Source organism: Bos taurus, chromosome 6 (genome assembly GCF_002263795.3).
Source record: "Bos taurus isolate L1 Dominette 01449 registration number 42190680 breed Hereford chromosome 6, ARS-UCD2.0, whole genome shotgun sequence".
NCBI lineage: Eukaryota > Metazoa > Chordata > Mammalia > Artiodactyla > Bovidae > Bos > Bos taurus.
The window spans coordinates 66,115,952-66,142,470 of record NC_037333.1 but is presented as its reverse complement, the minus strand read 5'-3'; the positions used below and the strand labels follow the sequence as shown (position 1 = coordinate 66,142,470).

The 26,519-nt window shown below is 39.3% G+C and overlaps 1 protein-coding gene across 6 annotated transcripts in view; it reads right to left on the bottom strand.

The window, feature by feature from the left end:
- ATP10D (ATPase phospholipid transporting 10D (putative)) overlaps positions 1-6,556 on the bottom strand; it is a 136,222-nt gene extending 129,666 nt beyond the window's left edge. For all 6 annotated transcript variants that reach the window (XM_024993336.2, XM_024993335.2, XM_024993338.2 and 3 more), the window contains exon 1: positions 6,338-6,556. The gene's annotated coding sequence lies outside the window, so the exon portion shown is untranslated. The remainder of the gene's footprint in view (positions 1-6,337) is intronic.
- Positions 6,557-26,519: the final 19,963 nt, after the last annotated feature.

Below are 26,519 nucleotides of genomic sequence, written 5' to 3'. Positions count from 1 at the left end.
TAACAACTCCACCAAAAAAAAAAAAAACCTAGAATAAATAAATTTAGTAAAATTTTAGGATTCAAAATTAATATACAGAAACCTGTTGCATTTTTATACGATAAAAATGAGCTATCAATTTCATTTACAATTGCATCAAAAAGAATAAAATAGCTAGGAATAAATCCAAAGAAAATGAAAGACCTGTACTCTGAAAAATATAAGACCTTTATAAAAGAAACTGAAGTTGACCCCAATAAATGGAATGATGTATTGTGCTCATGGATCACAAGAATATTGTTAAAATGACTGTACTATCCAAAACAATCTACATATCCAAAGCAATCTCTATCAATTCATCCACAGCATTTTTTCACAGAACAAGTAATCCCAAAATATGTATGAACTACAAAAAATCCTGACTAGCCAAAGCAATCTTGAGAAAAAGAACAAAACTGGAGGCATCATGCTCCTCGACTTCAGACTATACTACAAAGCTACAGTAATTAAAAACAGTATGGTACTCACACAAAAACAGACACATGGATTAATGGAACAGAATAGAGAACCCAGAAAGAAGCCCACCCACATCTGGTCAATTGATTACTCCATGACAAAGGGGGCTTTCCAGGCGGCATTAGTGGTAAAGAACCTGCTGGGCAATGCAGGAGATGTAAGAGACATGGGTCTGATCCCTGGGTCAGGAAGATCCCCTAGATGAGGAAATGGCAACCCACTCCAGTATTCTCACCTGGAGAATCCCATGAACAGAGGAAACTAGTGGGCTACAATGGTTCCGAAGAGTCGGACACAACTAAAGCGACTTAACATGTATGACAAAGGAGACATAAATATACAATTAGGAAAAGACAGCCTCTTCAATAAGTTGTGTTAGGAAAACTGGACAATCACATGTAAAAAGATGAAAAATTAACCAAAAATAAACTTGAAAAGTGAAAGGCTTCAACTAAGACCTGATACCAAAAACTCCTAGAAAAAAACATAGGCAGTATACTTTTATATCAGTCCTAGAAATATTTTTTATGGATATGTCTCCTTAGGAAAGGGCAACAAAAAGCAAAAATAAGTGGGACCACATCAAATGAAAAAGCTATTTCACAAAAAAGGAAACAATCAACAAAATGAAAATACAACTTACTGAATGGGAGAAGGTATTTGTAAAGGATACGTCTGTAAGGGGTTAATATCCAAAATATATTTTTAAAAAAACTCATACAACTCAGTATCAAAAAGTAAAGCCAGTCTGACTAAAAAATGCACAGAATCTAAATAGGTATTTTTCAAAGAAGACATACAGATGACTAAGCATTTGAAAAGATGCTCAGCATCACTATTCAGAAGAGAAATGCAAATCAAAACCACAATGAGCTATTACCTCACACCTATCAAAATGGCTATCATCAAAAAGAAACATCAAGTATTGGTGAGAATGTATAGAAAAGGGAATGCTTGTGCACTGTTAATTGAAATGTAAATTGACATTGCCACTCTGGAAAACAATACAGAGTCCTCTCAAAAACAGAACTAAAAAGCAGAGACATAACTTTGCCAACAGAGGTCCATCTAGTCAAAGCTCTGATTTTTCCAGTAGTCATGTATGGATGAGAGACTTGAACCATAAAGAAGCCTGAGCACAAAAGAATTCATGCTTTTGAATTGTGGTGTTGGAGAAGACTGCAAGCTGTCCCGAAGACTGCAAGCAGTCCCTTAGACTGCAAGGAGATCAAACCAGTCAGTCAAAGGAAATCAATCCTGAATATTTATTCGAAGGACTGATGATGAAGTTCCAACACTTTGGTGATGCGAGGGGCTGACTCTATTGGAAAAGACTCTGATGCTGGGAAAAATTGAGGGCAGGAGGAGGAGGTGACAGAGGATGAGATGGGTTGGATGACATCACCAACTCAATCGACATGAGTTTGAGCAAACTCCGGGAGATAGTGAAGGACAGGGAAGGTTGGCATGCTGCAGTCCATGGGGTCACAGAGAGTCAAACATTACTGAACGACAACCACTACCACATGCTTAGCAATTCCACTTCTGGGTATTTATCCCCCCAAATTGAAACACTAAAGATACATGCACCTCAATGTTCACTGAAGTATTATTTACAATAGCCAAGATATGTAAGTAACCTAAATGTTCCTCAATAAACGAATGAATACAAAAGATGTGGTATATGCACAATGGAAGATTACTCAGCCATTAAAAAAAATAGTGAAATCTTGCCATTTGTGACAAGGATAGACCTAAGAGGTTAATTTTCTTAGTAAAATAAGTCAGAAAAAAGATGAAATACTGTATGTTTTTAGTTATATATGAAATTTAATAAAGCAACAAACAAATATAACAAAGCAGAGACAGACTCAAATATAGAGAACAAATTAGTGGTTGCAGGAAGGGAAGGGGAAATGGATGAAACAGGTGAAGAGGATTAAGAGGTGCAAACTACCTTATAAAATAAGTAAGTCACAGGGATATAGTGCATAGCACAGAGAAAACAATAATATTGTAATAACTTTATGCATAATGTATAAAATACTGAATCATTATATTGCACACTTGAAACTAATGATATTGTAAGTCAACTAGTCTTCAATAAAAATTTTTTAAAAGACAGGCATTTTTCGAACATGGCAAGGTTAATTTGTTGGCTGAAGGACATCACAGATTACTGGAATGTGTCATTAAACTATCTGAGATTACCTCTCTATGGAAGACTTTAGCAAAGAAGAAAGGACAGTTAAGATTTTTAGTAGAACTTTCTATATTATTATAGTCTGTAAGAGGAATGAGAATTTTTAAATACAGTGCTAAGAAATTACGAGTACTATAAACTGAAGAATGCTTCCCTGGTGGTTCAGACAGTAAAGTATCTGTCCTCAATACGGGAGAGCTGGGTTCGATCCCTGGGTCGGGAAGATCCTCTGGAGAAGGAAATGGCAACCTACTCCAGTATTCTTGCCTGGAAAATTCCATGGACAGAGGAACCTAGCGGGCTATGGTCACAGAATTGCAAAGAGTCGGACACTATTGAGCGACTTCACTCACTAAACTGAAGAAAGATTTCACATTTTTGGATAATTTAAAGCTAATTTTCACCTTCCATATAACCAAGATAATAAGATTTTTAAAATTATTTATCCTACATAAAGAGTTGAAATTTTGTAAGTTTGTTTTTTAACAGAACTGTAGTTGTACTCATATTCCTCTTTCAGAATGGCCTTAAATGGAGTAAGGAGATTTTATCGAAATAAATTCAGAGAAGGCAATGGCAACCCACTCCAGTACTCTTGCTTGGGAAATCCCATGGATGGAGAAGCCTGGTAGGCTACAGTCTATGGGGTCATGAAGAGTCAGACTCGACTGAGTGACTTCACTTTGACTTTTCACTTTCATGCACTGGAGGAGGAAATGGCAACCCACTCCAGTGTTCTTGCCTGGAGAATCCCAGGGACGGGGGAGCCTGGTGGGCTGCCGTCTATGGGGTCGCACAGAGTCGGACACGACTGACGTGACTTAGCAGTAGCAGCAACAGCGAAATAAATTAAGGGGGGAAATTCCATGGACAGAGGAACCTGATGGGCTGCAGTCCATAGGGACACACTCTTAAAACTAGTACCACCATTATTTTTACTCTAACTGTGATATTAGCTTTGGGAAAAGTACTGTTTCTATAACTAAGATGGTTTCTAAAATGAAATAAATCCATCTACAGTAGAAATGTCCATCTTAGTAAAGAGGTAAATTGAGAGGCATGTTCAAAGAAACGAGTTTATTCGGGAATAACAGAGGAATTACAATTTGGGACACCTGAACTATAGCAAGCCAGAAGTGAGTTCACCGAGGATTTGGAATGTTGTTGTTTAGTAGCTAAGTCGTGTGTGACTCTTTGGAACCCCATGGAATGTAGCCCACCAGGCTCCTCTGTCCATGGGATTTCCCAGGCAAGAATACTGGAGTCAGTTGCCATTTCCTTCTCCAGGGGATTTACCCAACCTAGGGATTGAACCCACATCTCCTGCATCGCAGGCTTTACCACTGAGCCACTGGGGAAGCCGGCAGGGTTTGGAATAGGCTGTGTTTATGGGCAGGGCATGTAACAAGGAGAGAGTTCAGTGAGTATCTGCTAAAAAGTCAAAAGAAATGGAGACCTGCTTTGAAAATTCCCTGAGCAGATACGACTAGTCTAATCATATAAGAGAAACTCAATGTAACTCATTTTTTGGACACCAACCCAACCTGGATCATTTATTTTTTACTCTGGAAATCATAAGCAAATCTTTCCAATGCTGATAAAAGGCAAAACTTCTGATTAACTCCTTGGCATTTAAGAAAATTCCAATTTATGGACTTCTGTGTGTGTGTGTGCTTAGTCGCTCCATGATGTCTGTGATCCCATGGACTGTACCCCACCGGGCTCCTCTGTCCATGGGGATTCTCCAGGCAAGAATACTGGAGTGGACTGCCATGTCCTCCTCCAGGGGATCTTCCCAACCCAGGGATCAAACCAAGGTCTCCTGCATTGCAGGCAGATTCTTTACCCTCTGAGCCACCAGGGAAGCCCTCTGTAAATCAGGCATTTATGGGAAATTGGTCTCCCAGTCTTTAAGCTTCGCTTTCCTAAAGGCACATGAGGGAGATCATTCATTCTATCAATTTCAGCTTGAAATTATTTCACAGTAGGGAGGAAGGGAATGATGTTTTAAGAGAATATACTCACAACAAACCTCTTTCAGCTGAAAATGAAACCTGCACAGCTGCTAATGCTTTGGGTTTTGAGGATCCCCAAGTGATCTTGTTTGTAGCATTTTCTTTGGTTTTGCCTCATTAAAAAGACTACTTTCAACTAGATCAGACAATAAGGTCTGTAGAGACGGCTTGAATATGTGGACATTTTTTACCTCGTAATTTTTCAAGTTAATTCTAAGTCCACTTGTCTAATAGATGTATCATCTCTGTTCTATTACAAATTATAATAAAATTCTAAACGTTTCCTCCATTTATTGATATCAAAATAAAAGGCATCCCATTCAAATTCTATTTAGTCACTAAGCAATTGTATTGAACAAATATTCAGTTATCAGGCAAAGGTCAAACAGTATTGACATCCTATTTTAGACTGCTCAGACTCTCCATCTTTTTCATACAACTTAACAAATGTTTAGCAGTTACAGTGTTACTTTTTAAAACTGTCTAAAAGTTTTTGAATGTTGGAGAGTTGTTTTTCAAATTATATAGCATGATCTCTTTGTGATAAACTATCACAATGTAGGTAATATGTATCTGTATCATGGACAGAAGAGTTCAGGAGAGAGATTACCTTGTGGGGTTAACTGGAGTGAGTGCTTACACCTGGGCACTGAGTGAATTTACCGTTATAATGATCATGTGCTACACATTGGCTCTAAACAAGCCACCAAATATCTTTCTGATGGTACTCTTCCCAGAAACGGTGACCTAGCCAAATTTCAAAATATTTATCTACTCTGGAGTTACTTTTTGGATATAGTAACATTGGTGGATAAGGAGTGCCCTATCCTTGTGGGTCATCTTTCAAGGTTGATTAGAGTCAGAGACTTGCCCTCAGACTACAGAATTGTTTTTCTCCTTGAAAAGAACTTCTGAGAAAAGAAGCAGAAAAATCTTTGGTTTTATTTAGATAACACTCTAAATACCCGAGTAGACGTGCCCTTATGATTATGAGTAGTTTAAATACATCATTTCTGAAGGCACAGGGAGCCTGACCTTCCAGAATGGAGGGTTTCATTAACCAACTAGATGTCTCTCTGCTGTATAAAGTATAATCACAGGTTTTACAATGTAAAGGGTGCCCCAAACAACAATGAAGCTCTGTAAAATCAGTGTTTGCATGGAAAATTGAGGGCTTTTTGGTAGGGCTCCTGTAAAAACTATTTCTGAGCAAGCTCCAACACAAACACCTTTTTCTTCCTAAGGAATCAATCCGTCGTTTATCTACTGGGTAAAAATTTCAATCCCTATTCTATTCATTATGTTTGAAACAGAGCCAAAATTGCTTTAAACTGTTCGATTTCACAATGAGATGACAAAGGGTGTGTATGCATAACTTATCTTTTCACAAAACCCAGCATTCAGAAAAGATAGTCATCCCTCTCCTGTAATCAAGTGACTGAAAATGGTGTAAGATTCTTCTTTTTAAAGTTTAACAAAGCTACGAAGTCCAGTTTTGAGGTACTTCATCCAATTTGAACATCACTACTGTGGGAGGCAGAGGACAGAGAGAGTAAAGAAACAGAGGGAAAGAGTAGTAAAAAGGCAGGGAAACCGTCAAAGAGGCTCGCTGGTTCACCCTTACCAGTTCCTCTCTGGGCACACATCACAGCATGATGGTCACAAGTCCCAAGATGCAAGAGAAGAACCAAGCACAGATCCGAAGAGAGGAGGCGGGTTATACTTCTACGCCAGCCATTTGACTTTGAAGAAAAAAAACCAACAAAACACTTCTCAGACGGCTCTCAAAGTCAGCTGCCAAAACCAGAGCCCAGCCCGAGCCGAGCTGGCAACCTTCTGCTCCCGGCGGCCCGCCCCCGCTGCTCCGCCTCCCCTTTCCGCGGGGATGCAGAGTGGCCCGAGCTTCCGCGGAAGGCCAATCGCTCTCCGCCCCACCTCTCATGACGTCAGGTGAAAGGGGAGGGGCCTGGCCGCCGAGGGGTTTCCCAGCTCCAGCTGTTGGTGGGAGCTTCCTGTCTGCTTGATGCAGATGTCTCCCAGTAACCCAGAATCTGCCTGCTTGGGTGTTCGGTTCATTCTTGTATCGCTGAAATTCTGTTTTAACAGTTCATTCATTTACCTAAACTTGAAACTCTTGGGAATTATTTTTGGAGGGTAAAAGGGTCAAATCTAAATACTTAATATTGATGTTAACTAGAAAAGAGATTGAGAAAAAAAAGAAAAATTATTTGGTCTTTTTTCTCACTCCTTGACCTTCTATCCCCTTCTTCACCCAGAATGATGTGGCTCTGTGCTGCCATGGTCTGCTAGCTTAAAATTCACAGCTTTAAAAAAATATTTTACTTCCAAGTAAATTCCAACAACCCATCTACTCTCTCAACACTTCTTACCCGCGAAGTGCCTTGAGGAAGGGAAAGGGCATGCAAAGAAGGCAGAACCAGCGGTGACTATTAATAATTCAGATCTATTTGGTCTGAATCATTGGCTACCAATTGTTTTATCCTACAAAGATAAAGAAGGGCAAATCTCTCCACAACTATTTTTTTGTATATTTATCTTCCATTTTCTCAAATGTTTAAATATGTGGCAAGAGTGAAGAAAACTAAATGATAGAACGAACGTTTCGCTAATAGTGAAGAGCCCATCAGGACAGAACCATGGAGCTAGGAGGCTTGCAAGGTCAAGCTGGAGAGGCCAAACAAGTTCCTGCACCTACAGAGTAGGTGCCTCTCCCAGACAAGGAGAAACAAGTTCTGGGTGTGGCTTCCTGCGATGGCCAATTCAGGAAACTCTTTCTTGCAGGCAAGTTTTGTCAGTTCTGGGATAAGCCTAGCCTAGTAGAGCAGAGTGTCAATCTCATGGTCTCTGAAATTCCTGGCCCTGGTAACCCTTTGAGCAGTCATTAGACTCTCTCTAAGTGATATAAAAGATGAAGCAATTTTCCCATCTGATAGCCACACTTTCTGGGGAGACAAAGTTTAAGATGGGCTTTCCGTAATCTCCCCTCAGCACTGATGCTGAAATAATCTCAGTGGAGGGCTTTCTTGAGAGGATGCATACCAGGACAATTCAGGCGGGCAGCTGCTATTTGCACCCAGTTTGGATTGCTTAAATCGGGTCCTCACAAGTTACACATCAGAGTCAACTGAGGAGCTTGATGCCAAGGCCCCACCCAAGCCAATTAAATCTGAATCTCTGGGGATGGATTTCAAGCAATCTCTTTTATTTGTTTAAAGCTCTCCATGTGATTCTCATCTGCAGCAAAGGTTGAGAATCACTGGCTTAGATTTAAATTGTCTTAGATGAAAATCTACATTATATTTAAGTTAAAAAAGGCAGTAGCAGGATAATGTAAAACACTTTGTAATACAATTTGTTCATATATATTTATAAAATGTATATTAAATATAAAATTATAATAAATGGAACTTAATATAAACATAAAATATGATGTTAAGATACACAAAATTGTTTACTCAGAGGAAAAGGATGAAGAATGAGGGGACGTAGAAGAGGAGACATTACCAGCTTTTTTTTTGTTTCTGTAACATTTGACTGAATGCAAGGAGCATGTGTCCCATTTGATTTAAATGTACTTAATTAAGTTTTAAAAATTAATACTTTAGTGAAATGGTTGAGGGAATTTAAGAGCTACAAACTTCTAGTTATGGAATGAATCACAGGGATGAAATGCACAGTACAGGGAATATAGTCAGTAATAATGTAATATCTTTGTGTGGTGATTAAGGAGGTCAAAAGGTACCACCTTCAATTATAAGATGACTAAGTCCTAGGGATGTAATGAACAACATGATTAATACATCTAACATGGCCGCACGGCTGCATGTTATATATATGAAAGTTGTTAAAAGCTAATCCTACGAGTTCTCATCAGAAGAAAAAAGTATTTTTTCTTTTATTTTTCTACCTATATGAGATGATGGTGGTCACTAAACTTATTGCGGTACTCATTTCATGATGTGTGTAAGTCAAATCAGTATGCTGCACACCTTAAATTTATACAGTTGTTGCAGTTGTTGTTTAGTCCCTATGTCTGTGCCCGACTCTTCTGAGACCCCATGGACTGTAGCCCACCAGGCTCCTCTGTCTGTGGGATTTCCAAGGCAAGAATACTGGAGTGGATTGCCATTTCCTTCTCCATAAACTTATACAATGCTGTATGTCAACTGAGTCTCAGTAAAATTGGAAGAAATCAATACTTACGAATATATTTGCAAATAACCACTATTAATGTGAGTTTCAGTTTTTTTTCCAAATGTTCCTCTAGTATCTAACATTTCTCATAGGGTTGCTTCCATTTTGTTTAAAAATTCCATAAAATCTTTGATTAAATCCACTGGCTACCGAAATGTAAGTATTAATCCATATACCATTGCTGAACTTAAAATGTTTATTTTCTTTTAATTTCAGAAATATTTTCAAATTTTATGTGCCCATCTCCTCATGAAGTTTTAGGAGAAAATATTCAAAATATATAGTATGGATGTAAGGAAATTTCATCTTTTCCAACTGGAAAATTATTTGTAATTAGTAGTACGTCAGTATCAACAACTTCGTAACCAACTGCCAGTAGGAAACATGGCATAGTAATCAAGTGCCTAGGTCCTACCTAGCTTTAAATCTTAGCTCTGTTAATTTTAGATGGATATTCTTGGGTACCATCGCTAAGGTCCACAGGTGAAATGATTCCAATAATACCTACCTCAGTGTAAGATTGTATCAAGTCATATAGCTGCAGTGCTTATCATCGTGTAAAGCAAAAAGTAGGAACGTAATATATGATAGTTATCAATTCTCTGACTTCTACTTTTCCCCTCTTAAACATACTCAAAGATTACCATGGCAGCAGTGAACTGGCTTAGACTTTATCAGAAAACATTTTTTTTAAAACAAAACAATAATCGTGATTCTTCCTATGACTGATGACGCCTCTTATCCAGATAGATGTGAAAGAGAAACATTCATCCTTTCAGACCACTACTGTAACATGTAACACATGAAACTGTGTGTTCTTTTTTGTTTGCCTCCAAATATTTCACATGTAACAGTGGTCCCTAAAGTGACACAGCTGATTTTTCAGGATTCATCAACCACTTCTTCTCTGTATTACTTATCTTATTAACAAAGTATGACTCAAGGACAGATGAGTATTTCCCAGGATTGGCTTTCCAACTTTTGGCCAAAAAAAAAAAAGAGTTCAATGCCTCAAGCAATAAGGGCGTATGCCACATAGATGGGCCCTGATTTTGGTAACATCATCACCAGATTTCTTTTCTCTCTTTTTTCCTTTCCTTAATATTTGCTGAGCACTAGTAAAAACAATTCTTTTAGGCACAGTTCTCCAGAGTTTACATCTACTACCTCATTTGATCCTCATATTATCCCTATGAGTTCAGTGTTTATTTAGAGATAAGAATCTGAGGTACAGAGAGAGAAACTGACTTCCCCAAGACAGAAAAGCTAGTAAGTGAAAGGCTGGAGAACCCATATTCTATTGTGGACTATTCAGCATAGCATTCGGTGAATTAGGAAGGTGCATATTAATTATTTTGGGGGACAGGGAGAGGTAAAAACCATGCTATGACTATAACCACCTTGATGAGAGTAGAAATTTATATTTTTAAGAAACAACAATAATATATACATCATTATTACTGATTGTAAACTTATGCCTTAATTTTATATTTGTGCATTTGTTAAAAAGAGGAATTAAATTTCCTTCCCTTTACCTGGGCTTTCCTGGTGGCTCAGACGGTAAAGAATCCTCCTGCAATGCAGGAGACCCTGGATCGATCCCTGGGTGGGGAAGGTCCCTGGAGAAGGGAATGGCAACTCACTCCAGTATTCTTGCCTGGAGAATCGCATGGACAGAGGAGCTTGGCAGGTTACAGTCCATGGGGTCGCAAAGAGTTGGACTCCACTGAGTGACTCTCACTTTCCCTTTTCATCAGCTGAATCACTTTGTTCCACATAAGAACATTGGCTTTTCATCTTATAAAAACCCTTGAAATGCAATGATCACACAGAATATCAACAAGGGAATCTCCATAATGGCAGCGATTCAAGCTGGTCTCAGACTTCTAGATATGTCCATTAACTTCTTCTGAAACCTGTTTGTAATGTGATAAGTGCTTGATAGGATGGTAGCAGAATTCCTCACATGGATTGATAGTCTTTTACTTTAAGAAAGATAATTTGGGCTTTCCTGGTGGCTCAGTGGTCAAGAATTCACCTGCAATACAGGAGAAAGACAATTCCTCAGTCCCTTACTTATATAAAAGTTGGCTCCAGAGCTTTATTCTGAATTTAGATGTAATTGAGATAAAGAAGTACATGTACATTTCTCTAAATATGATGTATTTCCCCTACTGGCCAGACCAGGTAGGAGTGTGAGGGCTTTGGAAAGATAAGAGGATAAGCAATAACTCTACCCAGAGAGAAAGAAGATGGGATCTGGCCTCTAAGGAATGGCATACAATCTTGAGTCAGATGTGTAAGAAGGCCAATGATAAATTCTGTGAGCAGCTACAACTGATGGAGCTTAAGAAAGTGATATCTAAAACCCACTATTAAGCTGTTTCCTTTGCTGTGGTGCTATATACCTTACAAATCAGAGCTCCCCAGACAATAGGCTATGGTTGTACTGTGAGATAATCTCTCAGCCCCTGAGCAGCTCCGTGGGACCTATGGGGTCTAGAACTCATCATGGAACAGGAACCCATGGAGCTGATGAAAGGGTAACCTGTTTTCAAGGTTCAAAAAACATGGCAGCTGGCCTCAGGGAATGTAAGGTGGTGCTGGTGAGGAGGGTACGGAAGCATAGGCCTGTTCCCAGTTCTTTCTTTTGATACCTCTTTCCATTTTCAGATGTGGAGGCCCATTGCTGCTTAAGACGTCAGTCAGTTCAGTCCCCCATTCATGTCTAACTCTTTGCGACCCCATGGACTGCAGCACACCAGGCTTCCCTGTCCATCACCAACTCCCAGAGCTTGCTCAAACTCATGTCCATTGAGTTGGTGATGCCATCCAACCATCTCATCCTCTGTCGTCCCCTTCTCCTCCTGCCTTCAATCTTTACCAGCATCAGGGTCTTTTTCAATGAGTCAGCTCTTCTCATCAGGTGGCCAAAGTATTGGAGCTTCAGCTTCAGCATCTGTCCTTCAAATGAACATTCAGGACTGATTTCCTCTAGGATTGACTGGTTTGTCTCGCTGCAGTCCAAGGGACTCTCAGGAGTCTTTTTCAACACCACAGTTCAAAAGCATCAATTCTTCGGTGCTCAGCTTTGTTTATGGTCCAACTCTTACATCCATACATGACCACTGGAAAAGCCATAGCTTTGACTAGACAGACCTTTGTTGGCAAAGTAACGTCTCTGCTTTTTAATATGCTGTCTAGGTTGGTCATAGCTTTTCTTCCAAGGAGCAAGCATCTTTTAATTTCACGGCTTGCAGTCACCATCTGCAGTGATTTTGGAGCCCAAGAAAATAATGTCTGCCACTGTTCCCATTGTTTCCCTATTTGCCATGAAGTGATGGGACTGGATGCCATGATGTTAATTTTCAGAATGTTGAGTTTTAAGCCAGCTTTTTCACTCACCTCTTTCACTATCATCAAGAGACACTTTCGTTCCTCTTCACTTTCTGCCATAAGGGTGGTGTCAACCATGTTGCCTTTTTGCATTTCTTTTTTTGGGGGATGGTCTTGATCACTGCCTTCTGTACGATGTCAAGAACTTCCATCCATAGTTCTTCAGGCACTCTGTCTATCAGATCTAATCCCTTGAATCTATTTGTTACTTCCACTGTATAATCATAAGGGAATTGATTTAGGTCATACCTGAATGGTCTAGTGGTTTTCCCTAGTTTCTTCAATGTAAATCTGAGTTTGGCAATAAGGAGTTCATGATCGGAGCCATAGTCACCTCCTGATCTTGTTTTTGATGACTGTATAGAGCTTCTCCATCTTTGGCAGCAAAGAATATAATCAATCTGATTTTGGTATTGACCATCTGATGATATCCATCTGTATAGTCTTCTCTTGTGCTGTTGGAAGAGGATGTTTGCTAACCAATGCATTCTCTTGGTAAAACTCTGTTAGCCTTTGTCCTGTTTCATTTCGTACTCCAAGGCCAAATTTGCCTGTTACTCCAGTTATCTCTTGACTTCCTACTTTTTCATTACAGTCCCCTATGATGAAAAGGACATCTTTTTGGGGTGTTATCCCGAAAAGGTCTTGTAGATCTCATAGAACCGTTCAGTTTCAGCTTCTTCAGCATTACTGGTTGGGGAATAGACTTGGATTACTCTGATATTGAATGGTTTGCCTTGGAAACGAACAGACATCATTCTGTCGTTTTTGAGATTGCATCCAAGTACTGCATTTTGGACTCTTTTGTTGACTATGAGGGCTACTCCACTTCTTCTAAGGGATTCTTGCCCACAGTAGTAGATATAATGGTCATCTGAATTCCATTCACCCATTCCAATCCATTTTAGTTCACTGATTCCTAAAATGTTGATGTTTACTCTTGCCATCTCCTGTTTGACCACTTCTAATTTACCTTGATTCATGGACCTAACATTCCAGGTTCCTATGAAATACTGCTCTTTACAGCATCAGACTTACTTCCATCACCAATCACATCCACAACTGGGCATTGTTTTCACTTTGGCTCCGTCTCTTCATTTTTTCTGGAGTTATTTCTCCACTGTTCTCCAGTAGCATACTGGACACCTACTAACCTGGGGAGTTTATCTTTCAGTGTCCTATCTTTTTGCCTTTTCATACTATCCATGGAGTTCTCAAGGCAAGAATACTGAAGTGGTTTGTCATTCCCTTCTCCAGTGGACCATGTTTTGTCAGAACTCTCCACCATGACCCCCCCATCTTGAGTGGCCTACACAGCATGGCTCATAGTTTCATTGAGTTAGACAAGGCTGTGGCCCACGTGGTCCTTAAGACATATGTTCTGCAAATTAGAGCTTGACATGAAAAACTGAACTGGATGCAAAATCCATTCACATTATCACAAAGAATTTCAATATTTTCCAGTGAAATACAAGGTTGATCCATATGCAACTGCCAATATTCAACCAGTTTTGACATCCTAAAATAGCAATTTCATATGGTTAGACTAATTAAAGGAAAAACTATCAGTGCCTTGAAATATAATTTCTACTCTTACAAATTCTGATATGGTTTTAAAAATAGTTTCTCACTGATGGCAATTATCAAGAATTTGAAGAAATTTTACATTTACCCAAAATTATATGTGACCATTTCAAACAGAAAACCTTTTATAAAAATGCTCATAGAAAGAGACCAGACATAACAGGCCACATATTGTATGATTCTGTTTTTATGAAATGCCCAGAATAGGTAAATCCACAGAGGCAGAAAGTAGAATAGTAGTTGCCAGGGCCTGGGAAGTGAGGAGAATAGGCAGTGACTGCCAATGACTTACAAGGGTTCTAACTGGGGTGAAAAAAATGTTCTGAAAATAGATAGTGATGGTGATTGTATGAGTCTACTAAAAATACTTAAAAGGGATATTTACATTAAACAAGTGAATTTTATATTACCTGAATTATATCCCAACTAAAAAATATCTACAAGGAAAAAAAGGTTCAAATCAAGCAAGAGATACTCAATAAAAATTTTAAATGTTTCATAAAAATTTTATATAAAGTAAAATCTTTAAAATCTTCCCCAATACTTGGAATTTTAAAATCTATTATGATTCTGTTATAGTTTAAAATGCAATGGAATTTTATACCAAGCCCTATGTAGATCAAATTATTTTATCTCATTAGGCTGTACAGGTATTATTTTCTGTGTATGCAACACATGAAAAGTGACAAAAATCTGTACTCCAACCTTTATTTTTTTAAAAAAAAGTCTGTTATGTTCACTGGCTTATTTTAATAGAATCAGGGGAATTGAAGAGGAATGTCTATTCCTGAGAGGAGGCAACCAGAGAAAAGATGATAGACATGAGGCAGTGTCACCAGCTGGGATTGCCTATTATATAGTTGTAAATTTTTACTTTGCCTTCTATCTCTCATTTATATACTTCAGTAAGTTAAGAAATACTTCAGTCTTTAATTATCTTTAAGACTTCCCTCATAGCTTAGTCAGTAAGAATATGCCTGCAATGCAGGAGATTCGGGTTCGATTCCTGGGTTGGGAAGATCCCCTGGAGAAGGAAATGGCAATCCATTCCAGTATTCTTGCCTGGAGAATCCCATGGACAAAGGAGCCTAGCAGGCTGCAGTCCATGTGTTTGCAAGAGTCGGACATGACTTAGCAACTAAACCTATTACCTTTACTGAATCTTGTAAAATATACCAAAATTTAAAAATGATTTCAAAGTTCAACGTGAAGTTTGCAGAACTGTCACCCACAACCTTAGTTTCCATCATCTGTCAATATTGGAGGTGGAAAGATCCAAGTTCTGGAACTCTGAAAATCACCCTCTGTAGCCACAGACTCATAGATCCTGCTCCTTTATTAACCTTTTGAGAACCTCACTTGCTTCCCAGGCTAGACACTCATCAGGCAGTTCAATGACACATTCAAAGCACAAGTATTGTGGGGACAAATGTAGATTTCAGACATCTTGAAATTTTTTTAAAGTTAGATGCTCAGAAATGAAACAGAGGGCCAGATACACTGACTTATATTTATATACCTCAATACCAGAATTTTTTAAAATGAGATATAGCAAGGTAATCCCACTTTTAGCAGGAGAGAAAGATGACCAAATTCACCCATACCCCTTCCTTCTTGACAAGTCTTTGTGAAGTTAACAGGGATTCCCTGTTCTTCAAACTCAAGCTCTTATACTTACCACTGGGAGATGGGCACTTTGAAAATGGAAAAATGGACTTCAATTCCATGTTGGAGACCTCCTGGAAGTGGTCTTCTTTTATACAATTCTATGTTGGAGTCTATTATCCTGGAAGAGGTCTTCTTTTACACTGCCAGAGACTGAGCCACAATCCAGGAGGATGTCTAAACCTCATAAGTCTTTTTTCATTACCCCTGGTTTAAAATATCTTCCTCTCTGGGACCCTATCACTGACTATCTTTTCCAGCTAGCAAAAAGTGTGCAGGGGCTTTGTATACTTATTCAATACTTACCAACAGCTTACTGTGTGGCTGGCTAGGTGCTAAGGACCCAAGAGTAAAAGAAGTCTTTGATGTCATTGGCTTGTAGCCTCATCAAAAACAAGAGCAATTGTCAGCCAATCGTAATGTATGATGAAAACTGCTATAATGGGAAAAGTTTATGTGCTAGATATGAGCAGGTAAGACATCCTGGAACAAATGATACCTAACCTGATATCTGCAGGATGCAAAGAAATCAGCCAAATGAAAGGAGAAATAAGAGGAAGTGTTTCAGATAGAGGAAACATTCAGTAGGTTAAATGGCTATCATATTTAGGACTTACATTTTTTTAATGTAGATTTTTATTTTAAAATTCCAGCATATTTTTAAATCCCTGATCAGAATATTTTATTTATTTTTTTAAAGATAAATTTATTTTAATTGGAGGCTAATTACTTTACAATATTGTATTGGTTTTGCCATACATCAACATGAATCCACCATGGGTGTACACATGTTCCCCATCCTGAACCCCCTCCCACCTCCCTCCCCATACCATCCCTCTGGGTCATCCCAGTGCACCAGCCCCAAGCATCCTGTATTATGCATCGAACTGGACTGGCAATTCATTTCACATATGATATTATACATATTTCAATGCCATTCTCCCAAATCATCCCACCCTCACCCTCTCCCACAGAGTAGGACTTACATTTATCTTCATGTGATCAGCATGGAGATTTTTACAGGTATTGGTGACTTTGGTCTGACAAAGTTGGTCATCTCCATGATGGTTTCACAGTTTTGGCTCCATATCTCAAGGACTTCCTACAGGATCACAGTCAGCTCCTGGTTCCACTACCCCTTTTCTTTGACACAAATCTACCTTGTCAGTCCTCAACCTTGGGGAGACTACCAGCTGCTTTTCCCGGTATGAATCTGGATTGTGTTGCAGGAGAACATGATGAAAATAAGCCAAATGGCTCCTCTGAAAACTTTAGTTAACTCAATAGAATCCACACTCTTTTGGCTCTGCTTTTGTCTTTAAACAATTCCTTATCACATTCTGAGCCAAGCCCTCCTCTTCTAACAAATATTTACTGAGCACCATCAAGTGCCAGGCACCAGCCTAAACTCAGTCTCACCATCTTCATTCATGACAGGCAATTATGCAATATACTGAAATGGATCTAAGACACCTTGGTGTGTGAATCTTGCTGATTCCTAGATTTCAATGTAAGGCATCCTTCCTTATTTAGAGAAAGAAGTCAATTATCTCTGGCTGCCAGCTCTTGGCCAGGGATTTATGTTATCAACTATTATCTCTCTTTCAATCACTACTTTTTCTCTGGATTATTCCCATCAGCCTACAAATATTTAATTTAGAGGTGGAATATATAGGTTCTCTACACTGAGGGGAAGGAGGAAGAGGAGAAAAAAGAAAAAAGAGGAAGAGAAGGCAGGAAGTTTATTGAAAGAAGAGAGAAAAAAAAAACTTTCTCTTGATTCTGCTGTTCCTTCAGAACAAACTATGATTTTTATCTCTTTTTTAAATCTCTTTACTACCTTACCAAAGTTCACTGTAACGTGTCTTAAAGACTTCCTAACTTCTTAAGCCCTTGTGGTCTGGTTTCTTTTTTCTCCCCTGAAACTTATCAGAGGTCACAATTCCAATGGTCCAATTCACTGTCTTTCTCACAGTCTCCATTGTCAGAACTCACTGATAACCATTCCACATTACAGGAACTCCTCCCCCAAGGAGTTTCTGGTGTTCTTTCTCACTTTAAAGAAAAAAATTTAGACTTGTTTGGCTCATCTTCTTTTACCCTAGATATAAGTGATATTTCTGGGGCTTCCCCATTGGCTCAGTGGTAAAGAATCCACCTGCCAATGCAAGAGACATGGATTTGATCCCTGGGTCAGGAAGATCCCCTGGAGAAGGGAATGGCAAACCACTCCAGTATTCTTGCCTGGGAAATCCCATGGACAGAAGAGCCTGGCGGGCTACAGTCCATGGGCGGCGGGGTGGTGGGGGGTGGGTCACAAAGAGTTGTACAGGACTTAGAAACCAAACAACAACAAAAGCAAAGAGATATTTCTAAAGACTACCCTGATGATCTCATTCATTTTCATGAATTTAGTTTTGGTCTCTAGGCCGAGGACTTCCAAACTTCTTTTGCCCTCTACTGAGCTTTATATGTACATTTCCAGTTGTCAGCCCATAACTTCTTCCTGATGGCAAAGTCATCCTGGTACCTCCAAGGCTGTGTCCCCTTCTTTCTACCCTGCTGCTTTGTTTCTCCTTCCCATATCTTTATCAGGCTTTGAGATGCCCACAGCTGGGGTTCACTCATGTCAAGGCAGCTCTGGCAACTAGTGGGGCAGCACACTAGAAGCTGATTAGCAAGAGACTCTGGAACCTCTTGGGACTAATCATTAGAAAAGAAAATTCCAGGCCCACTTGATTGGCCTAGAAAAAAATAAAATAAACCCTTGTAAGGGCTGGATAATTCCAAGTACAGCATGATGTTTTTCATTAAGGGTCACCTTCTACCCTCACCCTTTAAATACCACTACAGAACTTTAACACCAGATTTCAAGGTGCTTATAGAATAAGTGTTTATAACGGAGGTATGATTCAGGTGTTATGGGGGTGCAAATGATAGGTAACTAGCAAAAATTTTATATGGGATGTCATCTGAATGGATATCATGAGTTGGAATGCCGCCTCTGACAAAATACAAAGCAAACAAGAGGAAAAACACAAAGACAATGGCATATATGGCACATTCGTGTTTTTTTTTTTTTTTTTTAAGTTTTATGTGACCAGCAGAGAAGGAGAGAAAGAGAATTAGGACTCTACTGTGAAGGTTTCAAGAAGAGTGAGTGATGCGGTCACACCTGTGCAATAATAAGCTGATCTAAAAGTGATGAGGAGAGATACTGCAGAATGAGAGAAAAGAAACGGAGGCCTGAAACAAGGAAGTGGTGTGGAAAGGAAGTGGTGCATTCAAGAGTCTTTGCATGGTCCAACCTTTCTTGTTTCTTTCTTGTCAGAGCTCCAGCTGACAATCGAGGTTGTGTATCCTGCAGGGATGATACTGCTCTGAGTAATGGGGTCATTCAAAGGGTCCTGAGCCCTTGGGAAGAAACCCAACCTGGGCAGGCTGACAAGCAGAATCCTAGCTGCTGAATTTTTGGTCTGACAGATAATACACAACTTAAGTGGTGATTAAAAAGTGACATTATCAAAAGGAAAAAAACATGGTTCAAAAGGATACACGCACTCCAATGTTCATTGCAGAACTGTCTACAATAGCCAAGACCTGGAAGCAAGCTAAATGTCCATCAACAGATGAATGGATAAAGAATATGTGGTACGTACATAAAATGGAGTATTAGCCATTAAAAAGAATGAAATTATGCCATTTACAGCAACATGGATGGACCTGGAGATTATTATAATAAGGCAGACAGAAAGACAAATATCATATGATATTGCTTATATGCAGAATCTGTTAAGAAAAATGATACAAATGAACCTATTTACAAAGCAGAAACAGACTCACAGACTTAGAGAACTAACTTGGTTATGGTGAGGGGGGAGGAAGTTGGGGAGAGGGATAGATTGGGAGTTTGGATTGATATGTATACACTGTTATATTTAAAATACATAACCAACAAGGTCCTACTGTATAGCACTGGGAACTCTGCCCAACACTCTGTAATAACCTAAATGGGAAAGAATTTGAAAAAGAATATATACTTGTATATGTGTAACTGAATCACTTTGCTATGTACCTGAAACTAACACAATATTGTTAAATAGTGCAAGTTTCCATGCTGAATCTAGTGACATTCCTGTCATCTACTGGATAAAATAGCAAATTCCTTCCTTGAGTGATTTTGCTGATGAAGAATCTCCATTACTGGGGCTTCCCTGGTGGGCCAGTGGTTAAGAATCTGCCTTTCAATGCATGGGACACCGATTGGGCCCCTGATCCAGGAAGATTCCACATGCCATGGAGCAACTGAGTCTGTGCACCACAACTACTGAGCCTGTGTCCTAGAGCCTGCAAACTACAGCCACGGAGCTCACACGCTGCAACTGCTGAACCCTCTGTGCCCTTGAGCTCGTACTCTGCAACAAGAAAAGCCACAACAATGAGAAGCCCTTGAACCACAACTACAGAGTAGCCCCCACTTGCCATAACTAGAGACAAGTCCATGCAGCAATGAAGACCCGGCACAGCCAAAAATTAAATATATTAAAATTTTTTTTCCATTATTAAGCAAAATTACAACAGAAAGTCAATAAAACTGGGGCAGGGGGAGGGCACACAGTGGAATTTGAAGGTACTGAGCATGTTTTATTGTTTCTTAAACTCAGTGGTGCTGTGTTAGGATTCTTGGGAGAAACAGAGCCAATACAATAGATATAAATACCTGATGAGGGAAAGAGAGAGATTGAAAGATTTTTAGGAGTTGCTCACGTGATTGTGGAGGCTGTTAAATCCCAAATCTGCAAGGTAGGTTGGCAGGCCAGAGATCCAGGGAAGAGTTGATGTTGAGGTTTGAGTCCAAAGGCAGTTTGCTTCCAGAATTCTCTCTTTTGCGGGAGACCAATGTTTTTCTTTTAAGGCTTTCAATTGATTGAATGAGGCTCACCCACATTATGGAGGTTAGTTTGCCTCACTGAAAGTAAGGTGATTTAAAGTTAACCAAATCTAAAAAATAATCTTGAAAAAAACACCTAGAATAATGTTTGACCTAGAGTCTGGGTATTGTGGCCTGGCCATGCTGACACATAAAATTTACCCTAACAGGTGGGTATATGGGTCTTCCTTTTATTATTGCTTTTAAACTGTAAATATACATTAAAAAGTAAAACAAAATCAGTATCTTTCTTCCTCTTGGACAGTGAGATTACAGTTTGGAACATAAGATCTTACTTAAGGTTGGCCAAGACAGTTGTGAGAGCCCCTGTGGACCAACAGTAAGAAAACAGACTTTAAAGATATGCAAATCAAGGGCCCTGTGGAATGCAAGGGGATCAGATATGTAAACAAGCACTACTAAAACAGAAGAGCAAGGTATAGGCAGGTCTCTTCTATTCTCACAGGCTGGATCTGACCCCTTACTTTATCTCTAATTGATTCAAAAGGTTGTTAATGAGCTACCAACTGGAAGTTCAGGGCATCTGCTGAAATATTAGTGGAAGGGAAGGGAAGAATCTAAAAAATACCCTAACAATTGCCTTTGTAGATGAAATGGGCAAAACTGAGAGGCAGAAAGAAGGCTGGCTAGACCGTCAAGGGGCTCACTCCCTTGCTGGGCCTGAGACAGCTTCTGCTGACACATGCTGGCATTGATGACTCCTCTGAAAATAGTTACTGCTTAAGTTCACCCAAGGTATAGTGTTTAATGTTAGGCTAATTTGAATCATCTTTCATCAAGGAGACACATACTGAACCCACAGTGAGTACTGCTGCTGCTGCTGCTAAGTCACTTCAGTCGGGTCCGACTCTGTGCGACCCCATAGATGGCAGTCCATTAGGCTCCTCTGTCCCTGGGATTCTCCAGGCAAGAATACTGGAGTGGGTTGCCATTTCCTTCTCCAATGCATGAAAGTGAAAAGTGAAAGTGAAGTTGCTCAGTCATGCCCGACTCTTAGCGACCCCATGGACTGCAGCCTACCAGGCTTCTCCATCCATGAGATTTTCCAGGCAAGAGTACTGGAGTGGGTTGCCATTGCCTTCTCAATATTTATTTCTTTACCAAAACAATGTTTCTTAAAAATTGTGTTTATTGAATTTCCGTATGTCAAATTTTATTTCAAGTACCCTAGAGAAGTTCATTACTAGAGGAGCCTGGTAATGAATCCTATTACTATATCAGATTTTTAAATGCTTCTTTTCTTAAAAGAAGGCGCTAATGATGTGCAGTGTGCCTTTCAGGCCTGCTAGGTTCTGAGTGATCTTTCACATGGTCCCTCAATAGGTTATGTGGTGATTTAGTTGCTAAGTCGTGCCTGACTCTTGGCAACACTGTGGACTGTAGCCTGCCAGGCTCCTCCATCCATGGGATTTCCCAGGCAAGAACACTGGAGTGGGTTATCATTTCCTTCTCCAGGGGGATCTTCCCGACCCAGGGATCGAACCTGAGTATCAAACCTACCTCTCCTGCATTGCAGGTGGATTCTTTACCACTGTGCCACCAGGAAAGCTGTGATAGGTTATTACTGTTTGCATAAAATCCGTTTGCTGTCATTGGTATAGTTTTTATAAGAATTCTTAAAAATGTTGTATAATGTACATAATTCCATTAAATGAGCTTTTATAGATGCTAAGACAGAGGGCTTATATTATGACCCTTTTTTTCTCTCTCAATTTACATAATTTAATCTATGCTAAAATCTCTTTGAATTTTAAAATGATCTTTCTTTGCCTAAAATAGATTAAAGTGAATTTAACAAAAATGAATTTATAAAAGTGTCTTTGTTTTATCCATAAACTTTTAAGACATACTATGGTATACACTACAATTACTCCTCATCATTCTCCCTACATTCCAGCATGTCAAGCGCATAACTACTTTACCATCAAAGACAGTCAAGACATGATTAGCCTTATTGAACTGTGTTCAATTGATGTTGGTGTTATTATTTGAGTCTGTATTGGGCTGGACCACTGGGTGATTTGAACTTCTGAAGGCCTCCATTTCCTCTTTTGTAAAAGTAAGTTGAATTAGATGCCTTCCAAGGTTAGTTTGGCTTCTAACACTATAATTATCTGAGTTCTTGTTTCGTCTTGCTCTGCTCTATAATTTAGCCACAATGCGAACAGAAGTTTTTGTTTAGAAAATTATCTGCTTCACTTTGGACCTAAATATTCCTAATACTCTATATAGAAATTTCTTTATTTTTAGTATCAAATTTTGGTTTAAAAATTACTAATTTTTGGATATAGACTGACATGCGATTTTATTATCTGCCTTTTTGGTTCATATAATTCCTTGCAACCAAATTGCTGTGTTCATCCATTTCTGCCTGTGGATATTCAATCCATCTTCCAAATCCTGCTTATTCCATTACCAGAATGTCTCTGGTCATCTTGATAGTGAGTTTCCCTTTTTCTGAGCTCCTGGCTTAGATCTATCACATGAGCTCTGTTTTCATTTTGGTTTTCTTTTTGTAAAATTTAAGTGATCTAGAAAAATACAAAGGTGGTAGAACAAATTTACCTATCCTACCTTTCAGAATGAATTATAATTACCATTTTGGATTATGTGTTTCTAATCTCGGTTCTTTTCATAGTGATCACTAAAGTCCTTTTTAATATTACTTGAAGTCTAATTTCCAGAAGCTACACGTATGTGTTGTGTAACCTTCCAGATCCCTTTTTATATACATATGTTGCTACTTTTTTGTACTTTACTGTAAATGATGGTTATGTGGTATGTAAACAAGTTCCACATCCTTTTTTTTTCAACTGAACAGTATATTTTAAAAATCTACATCTATTCTCACTGATGTAATAAATAAGTTCATTTTTTAAAGTACATACAGCATTCTCGTATATGACTATACATTATTTAATTTATAATTCCTCTATTGATGAAATACTCTTTATATCGTGGTAATTAGTTCATTAAAACAAAACAAAAACTCCCCTACTGCAATTCCTTGAGTTTTAAAAATATGCTGAATAATCTATTTTTCCCAGGAAGAAAAACAAAAATAGTGTTTTCCTTAACTAAATTTGTTGTTTGTTGTTGTTGAGTTGCTAATCATGTCTGACACTTTTGTGACCCCATAGATTGTAGCCTGCCAGGCTCCTCTGTCCATGGGATTTCCCAATGATTTGCCATTTCCTTTTCCAGGGGATCTTCCTGATCCAGGGATCAAACCCACGTTTCCTGCACTGGCAGACAGATTCTATACCAATGAGCCACCAGGGAATCCCTAACTAAATCTAGCTTGAACTAAAATGAGAAAATATCTTTAAGTGCAAATAAGAAGAATAGTAAATTGGCTTAAAAGATTATACACCTGAAGACATACAACTGGGTTTGAGGACTGCTGAGTTAAGCTGATTAGAGGTTAAAAACTGATGTACTCAGGCAGAAGAGAGTATGTATCGGTAGTATCATGAATCATCCATGAGGAAGGAGAATCAGGAAGACAGAAGATGGGAAAAAATTAGAACCTACAAAAAATAAAAACAAAACTCCAAGGATTCTGGGATAAAACCAAAATTAGTCTCCCCAACAGCTCACACTGTTGGAACAAGTGTAGAGCAAACTTCCCTATGACTTCCTCGTTTATCAAACCAAGCTTGGAATGAGTATGGGGACAGATACAACATTTGAATGGACCTCACCAAGTAAACCAATTACCAGCTAGAATGACCTTTTCAGGTTAGTTGGTGACTACAGCTGTGGGTATTTTCCTGCACAGCTGAAGGGCAGGGTGGAATGTAAACTTGAGAGTTCCTTCAAGAAGAAGGAGGAGGTGAGGAAGGAAGCATTTCCTTTTGCATTTGCTGGATATCAACCAGATTAGGGAGAGGAAAACTGCAAAATATTTTGTTTCCAAAAGTCTCTTAAGTCCTTTTCTGGCTTTCCCTTTTGTGTGCAAAGTCTGACTCTTTGTGAGTCTGCAGCCCACCAGGTTCCTCTGTTCATGGGGATACTCCAAGCAAGAATTCTGGAGAGGGTTGCCATGTCCTCTTCCAGGGGATCTTCCCAACCCAGGGATCAAGCCCAGGTCTCCTGCAACTCGGGCGGATTCTTTACTGTCTGAGCCACCAGGGAACCTCCCCTGGTTCTTCCGATCGTTCAACACTCTCATTGCTACACTTAGCTGCTGCAAGCTCTGTGTGGAGGCATTTCTTGGGCAGCCGTTCTGGGCTTCTCACTCTCCATGTTTCAAAGTGATCTATTAGTCTTTTGACCAAGACTGCCTTAAAATTCGGAGAAGGCAATGGCAACCCACTCCAGTACTCTTGCCTGGAGAATCCCAGGGACAGGGAAGCCTGGTGGGCCGCCATCTATGGGGTCACATAGAGTCGGATACAACTGAAGTTAGACACAATGCCACAGCAGCAGCAGCAGCAGCCTTAAAATTTCCCAGCTTGGCTAAGCTTGAGAGAAGCTTCCTCCTGACGAAGCCCCTGACTTCCACTTTCAGAGAGAATTTTATTCAGAAAACTTGTTATTGTAGTTACTCTCTCTTCCCTTTGAGAAGTAATTAAAAAAAAGAAAAAGTCTCTTGCCAGTTTTACATTTTAGGAATATCATTCTCAAGAGCTTGTGAGCCATCTCTCTGGGATATAATCATTAAAAGAAGCAGTATTACTATCTCTCCTTCTCTGTAAAAGGGTAGGAGCCCAATTTCGAGAACTGCCTCTTATCGCAAAGATACAAGAAAGTTTACTTTTCCTTTGGGTAAAGCCCGTTAGCAAATACAGATGCTGTGTGTTCTGACTCACTCTAGCATTTAAAAATCCTCCTGCCCTTTGTGTCAGTGGAGCTGAATTCTGGTTTCTCCCTCTCCTATTGTAAGAGCCCGGAATAAAGTCTTCCTTGCCTGCTCAACATTGTTCCGTGCAGTTTTTGCTTTGACACTTTCAATTTTCTACCCAAGTTGACTCCTATATGTCTCATAATGGTTCTTGAGATGTCAGGTGGGAAGCACTCAGACTTTAGTAATTTATATGAATCCCAGTGTTATTTCTTGGGCTTGCTAGGGGTTTTTATATATTTTAAACAGATATCTATTAATCCACCTATATTTCTGAGCTCTCTTCTGGTAAACTAGCAGCAAATAATTTAAGCATCTGGGGCAATGGGGCAGCCTATTTTGGTCAAGGGGGCAATTTTGGGCCATCCTTTAAGGCAGGGGTCCCCAACCTCTGGGATCTAATGCCTGATGATCTGAGGTGGATCTAATGTAATAATAATAGAAACAAATTGTACAATAAATATATTTTGTGCTTGAATCATCCCCAAATCATCTCCCTCCACCCACCCCCAGTCTGTTGAAAAATTGTCTTCCATGAAACCTGTCTCTGGTACCAAAAAGGTTAGGGACTGCTGCTTTAAGTCTTTAACCTATGTTCTCAATTTCAGCTACACATCAGGAGAATCACATGCACAGCTGAAAAAAGTACTGCTGGGGGAACAGGCAGTTCCCTCCCGAGAGGTTCTGACTTAATTGTCTGGGTGCAATCTGGTCGTAGGGAGTTTGTAAAGCTCCTAAGTTGATTCTAATTTGCAGTCAAGGTTCCCTTGAATCACTGCCTAAGCTTTTTGCACTTTCTCTTTTTAATCTCCTCTATTTCTGAATTCAACACTTATGGGGAGTCTGCTTCATGCCAGACACTGTCTGGAATATGGAAATGAATGTGTCATGGCCTCTGCTTTTCAAGGAGCTCTGGGAACAATGGGAGAAGCAGACTATATACAAACAGCTGCTAAAGATGATAATCAAAGTTTGTTAAAAGAGTTACGGAAACACAGATGAGGCAGCAATTAAAATTCTCTGGGGAATGTGTCTGACTTCATCTTGTGCACTTAAATATGCATGGAGGGAGCTGCAGGTGGATGGAGAGAAGATTCTAAGCAAACTAAACAATAGAAAAAAAACAAAAACAAAACTAGAGTGATCAAA